We start from the raw sequence: 15,208 nt of genomic DNA, 5'->3' as shown, positions 1-15,208 counted from the left end.
TGGGTTCATCTCTTCAGTTTACAGAAAACAAAATCTTCATCTTCATACATGCTGCAGATGGCTTTACCAGTCTATCTCAATCATTATCAGCTAGAAGCAGTGGTCACTGGGACTTGGACTCTAGCTGCAAAGTGTGAAAATGTGACCACAACTCCAGTGCCTTGTGGACATTTCCTGAATGTGTGTGACTCCAGCTCCTTGGGACAGTTCTCAGACTGAAGTAGGGTTGGGTTACATTTACAAATAATATGAAGCAATGATGATGTCAACATGAACTTGGTGAAATTACATTAACATAAGGACATTTTAGACTGTAAAAATTTTATTATAGATCCTGTTGTATTATTTAAGACTTTGCTTAATAATCTAATCAATTAATTGTATTAGGACACTTGTTATAGGATCTGTTAGCATTGGCTATTTCAATTTTGTTGTTTATTTTATATTTTTTCCAGTCTGCCTCCAAATCGGAACATAGGAATTCAGATGAGTATGAATCACAACTCACGAATTGAAGTTTAAAAAGTAAATAAATAAGTAAATAAAAAGGGGGATATGTTGGGGATTAAATAAATAAACAGGGTATTTTTGCAATCTGGACAGAGGTGCTAGTCCCAAACTCCACCTCATTTGCCTAGTTAACAAAGAGCTACACCTGATTCTCAATTGTCTCATCCATGTTCTCTGGAGGAGGCTGGAAGCTAGTTTCTTATTAGTGTAAAGCAGATTTGGATGCTATGGTAGGGGTTGTCTTTGAGTTGCCTTGGAAACTTAATTGAATTACTGATGGACCACATTTTTTCTATGAATAAAAGTGGATGTGTTTCTGGGAGCAGGCACATTATAGCTAAGGAACAGTAGAGACTGTTTGCTGTGGCATTCTCCTGAACCCGTCTGTATATATATCTTTAAGTCTCTGTCTATCATTTATTTCAATTTTATACCTTTTTTCGTTTGAAGACCCCGTAATAGACTTGTCATGGCTGGATCGTGACACCCACCAGCAGTGCAGGAGGTTTCTTTCTCCACATCCTCGCTAGCACCTATTATGTGTTGTTTTGTTAATGAGTGCCATTCTGACTTGTGTGAGGTGATATCTCATTGTGGTTTTAATTTACATTTCTCTAACAATTAGTAATGTTGAACATTTTTTCATATGCCTATTGGCCACCTGTATGTCCTCTTTGAAGACGTGTCTACTCATTTCTTCTGCCTGTTTTTTTATTGGATTGTTTACCTTCCTGGTGTTGAGTTTTAGAAGTTCTTTATAAACTTTGGTTATTAACCCCTTATCAGACATATTGTCAAATATGTTCTCCCATTGTGTGGTTTGCCTTTTTATTTTATTCATATTGTCTTTTGCTGTGCAAAAGTTTTTCAGTTTGATATAGTCCCATTTGTTTATCTTGTCCTTTATTTCCCTTGCCCATGGAGAAAAATCTGCAAAAATATTGCTGCGAGTGATCTGAAGAAGTTTCTGCCTAAGCTTTCTTTTAAGATAATTATGGCCCTGGCCAGTTGGCTCAGCGGTAGAGCGTTGGCCTGGCGTGCAGGGGACCCGGGTTCAATTCCCGGCCAGGGCACATAGAAGAAGCTCCCATTTGCTTCACCATCCCCACCCCCCTCCTTCCTCTCTGTCTCTCTCTTCCCCTCCCGCAGCCAAGGCTCCATTGGAGCAAAGATGGCCCGGGCGCTGGGGATGGCTCCTTGGCCTCTGCCCCAGGCGCTGGAGTGGCTCTGGTCGCAGCAGAGCGACGCCCCGGAGGGGCAGAGCATCGTCCCCTGGTGGACAGAGCGTCGCCCCTGGTGGGCGTGCCGGGTGGATCCCGGTCGGGCGCATGTGGGAGTCTGTCTGACTGTCTCTCCCCGTTTCCAGCTTCAGAAAAATACAAAAAAAAAAAAAAAGATAATTATGGTTGCATGACTTACATTTAAGTTTTTTATCCATTTTGAGTTTATTTTTGTGAATGGTGTAAGTTGGTAGTCCAGTTTCACTTTTTTGCAGGTAGATGTCTAATTTTCCCAACATTATTTCTTAAAGAGACTGTCTTTACTCCATTGTATTCTTTTACCACCTTTGTCAAATATCAATTGTCCATAAAGGTGTGGGTTTATTTCTGGGTTCTCTGTTCTGTTCCACTGATCTATATGCCTGTTCTTATGCTAGTATCAAGCTGTTTTAAGTACAATAGCCTTGTATAACTTGATATCAGGAAGCGAGATACCACCCACTTTATTCTTCAAGGCTATTTGTGTTCTTTTTTGGTTCCATATGAATTTTTTGAATATTTGTTCTATATCTTTAAAGTATGTCATTGGTAATTTTAATAGGAATTGCATTGAATTTATAGATTGCTTTGGGTAATATGGACATTTTAATGATGTTTATTCTTCCTAACCATGAACACGGTATATGCTTCCACTTGTTTGTATCTTCCTTGATTTCTTTTATCAATGTTTTATAATTTTCCAAGTACAAATCTTTAATCTCCTTGGTTAAATTTACTCCTAGGTACTTTATTATTTTGTTGTTGTTGCAATAGTGAAGGGGATTGTTTTCTTAATCTCTCTTTCAGACAGATCATTGTTGGTGTATAAAAGTGTCTCTGACTTCTCAGTATTAAATTTATATCTTGTCACCTCATTGAATTCATTTATCAGGTCCAGTAGTTTTTTGACTGAGACTTTAGGGTTTTCTAGGTACAGTACCATATCATCAGCAAATACTGATAGTTTTACTTCCTCTTTTCCAATTTGGATGCCTTTTATTTCTTCTTGTCTGATTGCTGTGGCTAGGACTTCCAGAACTATGTTGAATAAGAGTGGTGGATGGCAGCACCCCTGCCTTGTTCCTGATTTTAAGGGGATTGCTTTTAATTTTTTCCCATTGAGTCTGATGTTGGCTGTGGGTCTGTCATAGATGGCATTTATCATGTTGAGGTATGTTCCCTGTATTCCCACTTTGCTAAGAGTTTTGATCATAAATAGGTGCTGAATTCTATCAAATGCTTTTTCTGCATCTATTGAAATTATCATGTGGTTTTTCTCCTTCATTTTGTTTATGTGATGAATCACATTGATTGATTTGCAAATGTTGTACCAGCCTTGTCTCTCCAGAATAAATCCCACTTGATCATGATGTATTTTTTTTTCATGTATTGCTGTATCCTGTTTGCAAATATTTTGTTGAGAATTTTAGTATCTAAATTCATCAGGGATATTGGCCTATAGTTCTCTTTCTTAGTGTTGTCTTTGTCTGGTTTTGGAATCAGAATTATGCTCACCTCATAAAAGCTTGGAAATTTTTTGTCCTCTTGAATTTTTTGAAATAGCTTGAGAAGGATAGGAGTTAGTTCTTCTTTGAATGTTTGGCATAATTCCCCTTTGAAGCCATCTGGCCCAGGGCTTCTGTTTGTTGGCAGTTTTAGATAACTGTTTTGATCTCATTTGTTGTAATCTGTCTGTTTAAATTTTCGGATTTTTCCAGATTGATTTTTGAAAGATTATATTTTTCAAAGAATTTGTCCATTTCACCTAGGTTATCTAATATTTTGGCATCCAGTTCTTCATAGTATTTTCTTGCAATCCTTTGTATTTCTGCTATGTCAGTTGTTACTTCTCCACTCTCATTTCTAATTTATTTGAGTCCTCTCTCTTATTTTCTTGGTGAGTCTGGCTAAGGGTTCATTGATCTTGTTTACTTTTTCAAAAACCAGTTCTTGGTTTCATTGATCCTCTTTATTGTTTCTTTTTTTTTTTAGTCTCTATGTTACTGATTTCCATTCTGATCTTTATTATTTCCATCCTACTTCCTCTGGGCTTTACCTGCTGTACTTTTTCTAATTTTTTTAGTTGCAGGGTTAAGTTGTTTATTTGAGCTTTTTCTAGCTTCCTAAGGTATGTCTGTAATGCTATGAAATTCCCTCTCAGGACTGCTTTTGCTGTGTCCTATAGAATATGAGTTGTTCTATGCTCATTTTCATTTGTTTCAAGAAAATTTTTTATTTCTTTCTTGATCCCATTATTGACCGGTTCTTATTATTTAGTAACATGCTGTTTAGTTTCCAAGTGTTTGAGTGTTTTCAGCTTTTCTATTGTAGTTGATCTAGTTTTATGCCATTGTGGTCAAAGAAGATGCTTGATATGGTTTCAATCTTCTTAAATTTGTTGAGACTCATTTTATGCCCTAATATGTGGCCTATCCTAGAGAATGTACCATGAGCACTTGAAAATAATGTATATTCTCCTGCTTTAGGGTGAAAGGTTCTAAAGATATCTATTAAATCCAGTTGTTAGTATGTTCCTTAATTCTGCTGTTTCTTTGTTAATTTTCTTTCTTGAGGATCTATCCAGTGATGTTAATGGGGTATTGAAATCCTCTACTATTATAGTATTGTTGTTGATATCACCCTTTATGTCCATCAAAGTCTGCTTTATATATTTAGGTGCTCCTATATTACGTGCATATATATTTATAAGGGTTATCTCTTCCTGTTGGATTGTTTCCTTATCATTATGTGGTGACCTTCTTTGTCCCTTGTCTTTGTTTTAAAGTCTATTCTGTATTTTTTTTTGTTTCCATTTGCATGAAATATTTTTTTCCATCCTTTTACTTTTTGTCTATATGTATCTTTTGTTTTGAGGTGGGTCTCCTGTAGACAGGATATGTACGGGTCCTGTTTTCTTATCCATTCAGCTATCCTATGCCTTTGATTGGAGCATTTAATCCATTTACATTTAAAGTTATTATTGTAATTGTTTATTGCCATTTTTGTCTTTAAATCCACATTTCTCTTTTACTAGATTTTCCCCCACCCCTGCTTCGTTCTGTCTATAGCAGGCCCCTTAGCATTTTTTACAGCATTGGTTTTATTGTGGTGAATTTCTTGAATTGTTTTTTGGGAAGCTTTTTATTTCTCCTTCAATCTTAAACAACAGCCTTGCTGGATAAAGAAATCTTGGTTGTAGGTTTTTGTTCTGCATTACTTTTAATATTTCTTGCCATTCCCTTCTGGCTTCCAGTGTTTCTGTTGAAAAGTCATATGTCATCCTTATGGGGGTTCCTTTGTTGATGATTGACTGTTTTTCTCTTGCAACATTTAGTAATCTTTCCTTATCTCTTAGCTTTAATATTTTGATTAGGATGTGTGTTGGTGTGGGTCTCTTTGGGTTCCTTTTTAATGGGGTTCTCTCTGATTCTTGAACTTGTGTGATTCTTTCTTATATGAATTTAAGAAAATTTTCAGCTATAATTTTTTCAGTCAGGTTCCCTATCCCTTGTTCTTTCTCTTCTCCTACAGGAACCGCTATTATGCAGATATTATTTCTTTTCATGTTGTCACAGAACTCTCTTAGAGTTTCCTCAGACTTTTTGATTCTTTTTTCTTTTTGTCGTTTTGCTTCCATGCTTTTGCTTATCTTGTCCTTTAAGTCACTGATTTGATCCTCTGCTTCATCCAGTGTGCTTTTAATTCCTTCTAGTGTAGTCTTCATTTCTGATATTGTGTTGGTAATTTTGTCTGGTTCTTTTTTATGATTTCAATGTCCTTTTTGATGCTTATTATCTCTTTATTTAAGTGTTCATTATGTCCATCCATTGTTGCTCTAAGATCTTTGAGCATCCTAACAATCATTATTTTAAACTTTGTATCTGGTAATTTAGTTATTCTCATCTCACTCAGTTTTTTCTGGGGATTTCTCTTGTTGATTCATTTGGATTACATTTCTTTATCTACCATTTTGTCTGTGTACACACTCTTCCTTTGGGTGTGTTGTTTGTGTTGCTAGTTGAGTCTAGGTTTGGTATTGTCTGCCACCAATATTCAGTTGTGTTGTTTCTAGCTCTTCTTGGGTTGGTATTAGCTGTTGTTTGTAATTTGCTGTGGACTACTTATCTGCTATCACTATTCTTTTTGCTATTTGTGTAGGCATTTTCTATGTCTTAGCTGGGTCAGGTGTGAGGAGCCCTTCCTTAAGCCACCTCTCTAACAAGGGTTGTTAGGTCCTGAACTTATACTTTTCATTTCTGGCTGCTGGATGTGCCTGCCCTGGACCTCCCTGGATAGAGCCTGGCACAGATAAGTGGGGATCACTGCCTATGACTGGCACTTATTGACCTTTTGGGAGCTATAGGTGAGGCACAGATAAGTGGGGGTCACTGCTTATGACTGGCGCTTATCTACCTTTTGGGAGCTATAGGTGATCCAGTTCTTGTGGCTGCCTCTGCTGGGCCCAGGTGCCATTGTAAATATCAGCTGCACTCCTAGGATAGGAGTACTTTTATTTACTCTTGGCCTGGGGGAAGTTCCTTTAAAAGTTCAAGTTCCCCTGAGATCTGCTTTTTGCTGCCTCTTATTGCTGGCTACTTGTTTGGCTCAGTAGTGTAATTCAGTGATTAGATATGGTATTGGATGTGGCTTGCTACTTTGCCTCAGATGTCTTTCTATCCATATTTTTATTTATTTTATTTTGTTTATTTTTCTTCTTTTCAGCATTCAGAGGAGTGTGGTATCAGGGATCCAGTGGGTATGGCCTCTGTGCTTCCAATGTGTGGTATGTCTGCTGCCACTGTTGCCACCTCACACATTTGGGCTCGGTCTCTGCCAGTGAAAGCCCATCTCTGTGGCCACTGTGGCTTCCACCACCCCTGGTGCTCGTTTGGAGTGCTTCTGCTATTGCCTGGGCCTCAGCCGCTGCCAGGGGTGGGCCCATGCCTCAGGCATGATTGCACACAAGTTTGGACCTCCACAACAGCTGCGTGGTCTTCGCCTCCGAGGGCAGGCCCATGCGCAGCCACTCAGACCTGCGTCTGCTGTCATCCGAGCCACCTTTACCTCGAAGGGCGAGAGGAATTGAGCGCGCGCTCGGACCTCCACAGCTGCCACTGTGGCTCCTGGCTTTGCTCTCGCCTCCGCGAGTGGCCCACTTGCGCCTGCTCGTAGACCGCTTCTGCAGTCACCCAGGCTTGCACCCCGGGTGGGCCTGTGAACTCGCTCCGACCTCCGCAGTGGCTGTGGCAGCTTCCTCTTTCACAAGCAGGCTGGTGCATGCTTGCTCGGACCACCCTGGCACCTGCATCTATGCTCTGCCACTGCCGGCCCACCTCCCCTCTGCGAGCACTCAGCAGTGTGTGGGGGCATTGTATTGTAGTTTAGACCTCAGCAGTCACTACTTGTGTCCCTAACACGCTGCCTGCCTCTAAGCACCTCTTTGTTTTGATTGGAGCAGGAGAATCTCCAGTGGGCATGGTAATTTCTTTCCTTTGCTGGTGTTGCTGCTCTGAGGAAAAATGTTCACTTTAGATTTGGGGCGTGTTTTTAGAAATAAAGAAGTAAATGCATTGTCTGGTCCTCATCCTAATTTTTTGTGATAGCTCAAAATTGATGTTATTACACTAACATTAAAAGAATATTAACATTTGAATACATGGTACCTGAAAATATTTATATATTAATCCAAAATATTTTTTGTGTGACAGAGAGAGATACAGAGAAAGGGACAGACATACAGGAAGGGAGAGAGATAAGAAGCATCAATTCTTTGTTGTGGCACCTTAGTTGTTCATTGATTGCTTCTCATATGTGTTTTGACTGAGGATTACAGCAGACTGAGTGACTGACCCCTTGCTCAAGCCATTCACCTTGGGTTCAAGCTGATGAGCTGTGTCAAACCAGATGAGCCTGCGCTCAAGCCAGCGACCTTCAGGTTTCAAATCTGGGTCCTCTGGGTCCCAGTTCAACCCTCTATCTACTGCACCACCGCCTGGTAAGGCTAATTATGTTTTTAAATAAAGAATTATAAATAAGTAAAAAATAAAATGATGATATATGTGAATAATACTTGGCAATATATTAAATAATTTTTTGTATAATGTTATTGGTTTAGTTAGTTGGCAAAACTAGAAAACTCAAAATCAATCAAAATTCATCCCTTATACTTCTATATTCTCTTGCTTATATCTCAATATTATACTCCATTTTTTTCTTAAATCTGTACCATACTTTACATTGCTATATTTAGTACATTGAAAACATCACCAGATCTCACCTGAACTGCCAAAATGTTATTGAAGCCACTTTCTTGCTTTCATTCATGTCTCCTTCCAAATGAATTTGCCAACAAATTACATTAAACGTACTTCAGGCTCTTCTCTGAGTTTTTTGAGTGCATAGTTTCATAATGTCTGATAATACCAAACATTGTAATGCAAGGGTTCTAAAACTTTAATGTGCATCAGGATCTTCTGAAGGGCTTGTTAAAAAACAAACAAACAAACACATCCCAGGACCCTTCTTAGAATTTCTGATTCAGTATTTTTTAGCAGGCCTCGACAATTGGTCTTTCTAACAAATTCTCAGGTGATGCTGGTCTTGGGACCATGCTTTAAGAACGAAATGCTGTGGGCTCTCTAACATTTGCATACAGGATCACATCTATTATTTCTGAAACATAATGTTTTTTACAACTCCATTGTTCTGCAACCTTGTCTAGTTGGCTTTCTGATCACATTCAAGAGTTAGTTCAAACAATTTTGGCTTAGAAGTATTCTCAAAATATTTTTTGGATGATTCATAGGTCAGACAGTACCTTTGCATAACTTTTTATTATACCTACCAAAATGTAATTAGCAATTGTTTTTCTGATTTGCATAGTATTCTTGTCAATTTCTCATCATATTCCTCTACATGTTCAGAAATGTGTCTGTCATTCTAAGTATAAATATTTACCATAAAGTAAAAAATACACATGCCAATCATTAAAAAGCATATAAAAATAGCAAAAGCATATTATTAGACTAATAGTATTGTTGAATATTTTTTAAAGCTCTTTTAAGGTTCTTCTTATTTTTTATAAATAAGGATACTTTTTGTGTGTTGTGAATTTTAACAATGACATAAAATATTTGTTAAATTATACATTATATCTTGCATAATCCTTTTAGGGTAAAATAATATATATTTTACTGTTTTTATATTTTTTATTTAGTGGAAAAGAGAGATAATGTTTATATTAAGTAACAGTTCATTACATTAAATTAAGGAATATGTATTGAGAATTTACTATGTGGCACAAGCCCTGGTCTAATTTATGTAATTTTCTAAACAGAGATGCAGCATGTTGTATGTCCATTTAGTATTCCATCATCTTTGATCTATCCCATGTAGTGTGGTTGTTTAAATTCTTGTAAGAATACTAGTTTATTACTCAATAAAATTAACCTACAGCCTGACTGGTGGTGGCGCAGTGGATCAAGCATCGACCGACCTGGAATGCTGAGGTCACTGGTTCAAAAACTCTGGGCTTGCCTGGTCAAGGCACATATGGGAGTTGATGCTCTCTCTCTCTCTCTCTCTCTCTCTCTCATCTCTAAAATGAATAAATAAATAAAGATTAAAAAAATTAACCTTCAAATCTTCCAAGATATCCTCAGGCCAAGTATAAGTTATAGCAAAAAAATGCAGGTATTGAGGAGGAATTCTCATCAACAGAATAGAAGTTGGTAGAAGAGTGAAGACATGATAGGGCAGCCTAATTAGAAGAGGCAACCACAAAACTCAGTATAGTGGTGGATAGCATAATGAAATTAACTTCCCTGGGATAGTCTCATTGTATTTTATCCATAGATTTATTGAGGTATTATTTCCAGATAAAAATTGCATATATTTAAGGTATATAATATAATTTGATATACGTATACATTGTGAAATGATTGCCACAATTGGGCTACTCAACACATCTATCATCTCACATAGTTACTTCAGTGAATGTATGTGTGTGGTGCCAACACTTAAGAACTATTTTCTAGCCCTGGCCGGTTGGCTCAGCGGTAGAGTGTCGGCCTAGCGTGCAGAGGACCTGGGTTCGATTCCGGGCCAGGGCACACAGGAGAAGCGCCCATTTGCTTCTCCACCCCTCCGCTGCGCTTTCCTCTCTGTCTCTCTCTTCCCGTCCCGCAGCCAAGGCTCCATTGGAGCAAAGATGGCCGGGGCGCTGGGGATGGCTCTGTGGCCTCTGCCTCAGGCGCTAGAGTGGCTCTGGTCGCAACATGGCGACGCCCAGGATGGGCAGAGCATCGCCCCCTGGTGGGCAGAGCTTCGCCCCTGGTGGGCGTGCCGGGTGAATCCCTGTCAGGCGCATGCGGGAGTCTGTCTGACTGTCTCTCCCTGTTTCCAGCTTCAGAAAAATGAAAAAAAAAAAATAAAAAAAAATAAAAATTAAAAAAAAAAGAACTATTTTCTAATTTCAAGAATATTACACAATATTCTTAACTATATATATCACCATGCTGTACATTAGATCTCTACACCTTATTCCTATTAGAATTAAATATATACCTTTTGATTGACATCTCCCCATTTCCACTACCCTCCCGGCCTGTGGCAATCACCATTTTATTCTCAGCTTCTGATGTCAACTTTTTAGATTTCTCACATAAGTGAGATCATACAGAATATTTGCTTTATTTCACTTAGCATAGTGCCCTCCCAGTGTATTTATGCTATTACAAATGGAAGGATTTACATTTTGTGGCTGAATAAATTATTTCGTGTGCGTGTGTATACATCATATATATATATATATATATATATATATATATATATGGTGTCATACTTTCCTTATCCATTCACCCATTGACATACACAACTTGTTTGCATATTTTAGTTTTTGTGAATAATGCTGCATGAATGTGGGAGTGCAGATATCTCTTGAAGATCCTGTTTTCATGTCCTTCATCTATATAGCTTGAAGTGGTATTACTCAATCATATGGTAGTTCTAATTTTTAATTTTCTTAGAAAAGTCCATACTGTTTTCTATGACTATACTAATTTTTGTTCTCAAAAACAGTGTCCTTAGCCTGACCAGGCGGTGGCGCAGTGGATGGAGCGTCAGACTGGGATGTGGAAAAACAGTGTCCAAGCAACCCATGATATTTTTAAAGATAGTTTTGCTTTTAGCTGTGTCTACCAAAAATTGATACATAGCACCTTTAATAAAATAATAAAAGACCAATTTTAATGTGTAAATTAAAAAACATGTTGAATAAAGAACTATTTTAGAACACACAAAGAAACTCTTTCAAGTACACATACAAACTTGAACATACTTAATCTAATAAGTATTAGATTTTTCCAATATCTAAGAAATAGTGATGAGGCATAAACTCTTTATACATTTAGAATTCATAAAAATAACATATTTCTTTACTCTGTCATTAACATCCTGATGTTACTATAACACATGCAAAAATATTTCTTTGAAAAAATGTTATTTATAAAATTATTAAAATAATGCAAAATGATTTTTAAAAACATATGACTACAGAGCCTAATATATATTTTGGAATATGTCTCTTTCTACTAATCATTTACATCTAAATCTTATCCTTCTATTCTCATGCTTATAAGGACAGATTCTTATTATATTGTGATTAATCCATTAGAGTGAAATTTATTATTTAATATTAAAAAAGAATTCTAGCTAATTAGGAGTGGTCATTTTTAAGATAAACTCATTTGCTACTAAAAATGTAGAAGGCAGTTTGCTTATAATTGACATTGAATAAGAAATTTCTTATTTATAAGATGATTTGAGAATATAAAAATAAAATGTAAGCACAATAAATATATTGAGGGAAAGAAGATTAAAATGACAATTTACAAAGCATATAGTGGCTAGGGAGAGCACTTGTTATCTCTGTACTACTTGGTTGAGGGCATAGATATTCACAGTTATGCTGAGAATTTGATTAAAAGCAAAATGTCAACTTTTCCCTTCTTACTTTTACTATTCTCAGAAGATTAAAACAACATTTATTGTCCTACCACATTTTGTTTATTCATCACTTTTTTATTGTACCTTTTTTGTTTGTTTGTTTATAGTTAAGCAACTTTAGCAGAAACTTGACTCCCAGACTGTTCTGCCTTAATCAAAAATGCCTGCTCGTTCCTATGGTGGAGATTATTTAAGCTGATGGTTGCCTGTCACTAGACTTGGCCCCAGAGAGAAAAATATGTAAGACTCTTGTTTTAAAACCATTAAATTAATATTAAGATACTTGCATAAACATTAATATGAAGGGGGATTAAGCAAAATATATCTATATCTATATATCTATCTATATCTATATATCTATCTATATCTATCTATATCTATCTATATCTATCTATATATATATATATCTATCTATATCTATCTATATATATATATATATAACACATAGACACAGACAACAGTGTGGGGATAGCCAGAGGGAAAGGGGGTGAGAGTAGGTGGAAGTGAACAAAGGGGCAAATTGTTGGAATGAAGGAGACTTTGCATGGAGTGATGGGTACACAATGCCGTGTGCAAATAATATCTTATTGGGTTCCACACCTGTACTTATATCCCCTCAAATTTAATTAAAACAAAAAAGACTAAGCTTGTCATTTCATTGCTGGTCTTGTTCTGACTTGTTTCATTTTGTTTAGCCGGGATGTCTTTCAACAATGCCTAGCTTAACCAGTTCGTAGATTACTGTCTTCTTGTCCAAACCTCCAAATTCTGCTTTGGCCTTTAGGATCCCACCTCTGTTATGATACAGCTCTATGATTTCCTTCTGGATTCTTAGAGCCAAACTGTTTTCATGCTACTTATTTTTCCAAAACTGCACTCTTCACATTCTAGGAATATACTTGTTTCTAGATTAAAGGATGTTTTGACAGTAACATAAAACTTGCCTTGCCTCACCAGAAGTAATTACCCAATTCCAGCATTGATACTGACATCAATATAAGGTTGAGAGGAGACATGATTTGTGGTACTACCCTGAGATAAGAAAATGGTAATGCTTAGACAAAATTCAACAGAAAAGCAGTCAATTAGCACATTAAAATATATCATAGACATAATTATATTAATTAATATGTATAAATCTTCCATTGAATTTTATCAGAAAATCCATGCTTCCTGAGTCTAAATATATTAACCTATGTATTGCAAAGTTTTAACAGCTGATCTGAACAATTCTACATCTAATCACCAAGAAATTCTATCATGACTAATATCACTTCTATCTTGAACATTAGAGTTCACTATACTATGACAAACCAAGGAATGAACTGTGGCAGAAGTCTTAGAAACAAAACCACTTTTTTTCTTGGAATTTTGCTCTTACATTTTTTCTTTATATCAAATGTAAACAATGCTTTCTTTTTATCTTTTCAGAAATCCAAAGATAGCATTAAATTAGGAGAAAATTACTTTGACATATTAAGTGGCAGTTTCTTTCTGATCATTACCAAGTGAGATAATCAAAGCATTCATTCACATGCCAAGGATTCTGTGATGAAAGATGATACATATGCCCTGCTGAGATAAGAACTGGCTGGGCATTTCTTGTCTTCAACTATTACATTTCTTTGAACAGTGATTGGATTTCTCTTTTCTGCTTCAGCTTTTCTGTTCAAATTATTCTAGAGAAGTATTTTTTGAAAAAGGAGAATGAAACAACTAAACAGAATGACAATGAAAAATGATTGAACATTTTAGTGATTTTAGGAGAATGGAATTTAAGTTGCCAACTCAAGCATATAGATGCTTTTCTACTGGGAAAAATAAATCTGGAACTTGTGTACATTGTGCTAGTTTGGTGGCAGAATACAAAACAGAATTTTTGTAACTGCATTTAAAATTCTCTCAGGAGTATAAACATTATTTTGTCCTTGCCTGTGGGCAGCAGGGTATAGCATATCAAACATATTGTACATACAAGATGAGGGGAAACCACCAAACTGAGGCAACATACTCATTCCATCTCTGTGGCACCAATTTGGTCTACAGATTCTTAAGCACTAGTCCCAAACTCAACAAGCAGGAGATAGACTTAGAATGCATAAACATTTGTATTATAGCAGCACCCCAGGGGAATCCAAAACTTCAAAAGAAATAAATTGTGTAACCTCCAATTCTTCTAAGAAGAAAAATAATTCTATCTATACTTTGCTGCAAATATGACATTTGGGACATTTGAAATGAATGATTTGTACATTTTAGTATATAGTTGTGGCCCTATGGCTAAGTCATTTACTAATATAATTTTAAAATCCCACTGCCTGTTAAAAGAGTAATGAACATAAGACTTTCCATTCACTTGAAACCACTGGAAGGAAATAAAGCTCACTAAAACTTAATTAGAATAAAATTATTTAATGAACATTAAAAACAACTATTCTTAAAATATAACATGTTTCAAATAAATAATATAAATAAGTTATAAACAACTTTTAGGTAAATTTTAAGGAATATAATTTATATTATGATTCCACAGGATTTGATATGTTTTATATGAAGATAAAGGAATATATTTTAGAAACCAAAGACTTACTTCTTTAACTTGAGTCTGCTGATGATTTTAATTTTTTCCTTTTTTGATGAAAACTAATTCTCCTCTATTTCTAGAATTAGGGGTGATTTTAACTGTCTTTTCTATTTGAAAATAGCACTCCAAAGAACACCGGACTTCCCACAACATTATTCTACTTCTCACCCACTGTAGAAAGAAATGATATGGCAAAATTACTTTGTTTTCTCATAAAATTATTTTTTATATTTTGTCATTGTTAAAATATCAAAAAGAGATTTTAAATGTAAGTAATTTATTAAAGTAACTGAAATTCCAAAGGGTATGATATATTTATTTCCAACCTATTGTTCTTCCTATGAAGTAATAACATATTACAGAAGTCACCCACCTGAAGAAATATCAGAATAAGCGGTACATAAAGTACTTTAAAGAGGAAGTTAGTATTGTGGTTGTGAGAACAAGAAGTACTAGGAAAAATAAGTAATCAAAAGACATTGAGGCCCTGGCTGGTTGGCTCCCAGCAAGTAGAAGTTGGGTTTTGATTTCCAGTCAGGGCACACAGGAGAGGCAACCATCTGCTTCTCTGCCCTCCCCCTTCTTTTCTCATTCTCTCTCTCTCTTCCCTTCCCACAAGCATGGCTCAATTGATTGGAGCACATAGGCACTGGGCGGGCACTGAGGACGACTTTGTGGAGCCTCTGCCTCAGGTGCTAAAAATAGTTCAGTTAGGATCATGGCCATGGATTGGCAGAATATCAGCCCCAGACAGGGGATGCCAGTGGATCCCAGTTAGGGAACACGTGGGAGTCTATCTCTCTATTTCCCCTCCTCTCACTTTGGAAAAGAAGAAAAAACAAGACATTTA

At 36.4% G+C, this 15,208-nt stretch overlaps 1 protein-coding gene and 1 pseudogene across 2 annotated transcripts in view; both read right to left on the bottom strand.

Moving 5' to 3' along the window:
* LOC136322307 (hyaluronan mediated motility receptor-like) overlaps positions 1-7,048 on the bottom strand; it is a 45,166-nt pseudogene extending 38,118 nt beyond the window's left edge.
* Positions 1-15,208, bottom strand: part of MGAT4C (MGAT4 family member C) — a 537,929-nt gene that overhangs the window by 213,326 nt on the left and 309,395 nt on the right. The gene's annotated exons all lie outside the window — the stretch shown is intronic.

Source organism: Saccopteryx bilineata, chromosome 2 (genome assembly GCF_036850765.1).
Source record: "Saccopteryx bilineata isolate mSacBil1 chromosome 2, mSacBil1_pri_phased_curated, whole genome shotgun sequence".
Classification (NCBI taxonomy): domain Eukaryota; kingdom Metazoa; phylum Chordata; class Mammalia; order Chiroptera; family Emballonuridae; genus Saccopteryx; species Saccopteryx bilineata.
This window is presented reverse-complemented; position numbering and strand designations above follow the sequence as displayed.